Below are 2,135 nucleotides of genomic sequence, written 5' to 3'. Positions count from 1 at the left end.
CACAAATAATCTGTTCTATGTGTTCTCAAAAACTATTAAGTCTATTTCATGTCTTTATACATCTAAAAGGGTTACAGTCTACCCGCATTAAAAAAAATTAAACCCCACTAATTATTGTCTAATCTGTTGAACATCGAGGTATACATTTAACACTACATTCAACAAAGCCTCTATGAAATGATCATCCAAACTTGAAAATGTACACAAATTTCAATTTACAATTGAAGTTTCAATAGTATTAGGTTAAAACATCAATCAATAATATATATTTACTAAATATAACCCTTAAGCCAGAAACCTAATATAAAGCATTACTAACAGTACCTTCTTGGCCTCGGCGGCAGGTGCGGCAGCTGCAGCAGCTCCACCAGCAGCAGCAGCGGCAGGAGCAGATACGACAACAGCGGCACCACCGGCAGAGCCAGCGTTCAAAACGAGATTGTCAATGCTCTTATTCTGAGCAAGTTTGGCGAATAAGCTTGGCTAGTATGATACGACAGTGACGCCAGCAGCCTTCAAGATAGTGTTAATCTTCTCCGCCTACAAAAAAAAAAGCAAAGAAATTTGAGATCTGAAAATGAATTTGGTAAATTAGAAAGATGATTAAATGGAAGATAATAAACTAACGGTGATTGCGATTCCGTCATTGTGGAGCATCAAGATGGAGTAGATGCATGCTAACTCGCCGACACTCATGGCTGCGTATAGATTTTATCGCGAGCTGCTCCATATATCACGTCCATGTGGGTAGATGTATATATCACGTGTGTATATAAAATATACACATACGTAATATATATATATATTACGTATGTGTATATTTTATATACACACGTGATATATATATCTACCCACATGGTGTGTATATATCTACCACATGGTATATATGTATATAAGTATATCACGTGATATATATATATCTACACACATGGTTTATATATATTTATATATATATATATATAGACCACGTGTGTGTATTACTTTATTTCATAACTCTATTTTATTATATGAATGTGAATGGTGAATGGTGAATGGTTTAGGGTTTAGGGTTTAGGGTTTAGGGTGGTAAGACTCACTTAGATAAACAATTTATAAAACAAAACAAGTGTCTGGAAAGGAGTACAAGTCTGGATATACAAACTAAAAAGAAAAACCTAATCAAACAAACTAAAGCCCATGTCATCGTCACTTTCTTCCTTTGCCTCTTCCTGCAAACACAAAATATGAAGCACATTCAGTTATATATATACAATATCATATTAAGTAGCAAGTATGGACATCATCAAGCTATAAGTTTTTTAGTACAATATACAATATGCAGTTAATAAAGTCTGTGCAGTGCTGATTACGAACTGCATAACCTATAATAATACTACATTAAACTCAATTAATGTGAGAGCAAAATAATACCCAAAAATACTATTACTAATTGTGGATAATTACACTCAAAGAACTATTAAGCTACAATTGATAGTTGAATTCCCAAATTTCAATGAAACTACAACAATCAAATTACAATCTTGTTACCATAAAGCAATTAATATCTTTGTTGTCGTTCAGACAGCGAAATTACAAAATTTAACAGTAGGTTTACATATAAATATTCCGAACTGGGCTCAGACAAACCAGAAACATGACTCGATAAATAAAAGTGACAAGTATAAAAAAAATACAGCAAGCACAAATAATCTGTTCTATGTGTTCTCAAAAACAATTAAGTCTATTTCATGTCTTTATACATCTAAAAGGGTTACAGTCTACCCGCATTAAAAAAAATTAAACCCCACTAATTATTGTCTAATCTGTTGAACATCGAGGTATACATTTAACACTACATTCAACAAAGCCTCTATGAAATGATCATCCAAACTTGAAAATGTACACAAATTTCAATTTACAATTGAAGTTTCAATAGTATTAGGTTAAAACATCAATCAATAATATATCATTACTAAATATAACCCTTAAGACAGAAACCTAATATAAAGCATTACTAACAGTACCTTCTTGGCCTCGGCGGCAGGTGCGGCAGCTGCAGCTGCTCCACCAGCAGCAGCAGCGGCAGGAGCAGATACGACAACAACGGCACCACCGGCAGCGCCAGCGTTCAAAACGAGATCGTCAATGCTCTTATT

The 2,135-nt window shown here is 34.1% G+C and overlaps 1 protein-coding gene and 1 pseudogene across 1 annotated transcript in view; one reads left to right on the top strand and one right to left on the bottom strand.

The window, feature by feature from the left end:
• LOC101501768 (large ribosomal subunit protein P1-like) overlaps positions 1-2,135 on the top strand; it is a 28,248-nt gene that overhangs the window by 7,717 nt on the left and 18,396 nt on the right. The window lies entirely within an intron of this gene.
• On the bottom strand, positions 286-720 carry LOC101508622 (large ribosomal subunit protein P1y-like; annotated as a pseudogene).

This window comes from Cicer arietinum, chromosome 3 (genome assembly GCF_000331145.2).
Source record: "Cicer arietinum cultivar CDC Frontier isolate Library 1 chromosome 3, Cicar.CDCFrontier_v2.0, whole genome shotgun sequence".
NCBI lineage: Eukaryota > Viridiplantae > Streptophyta > Magnoliopsida > Fabales > Fabaceae > Cicer > Cicer arietinum.
This window is presented reverse-complemented; position numbering and strand designations above follow the sequence as displayed.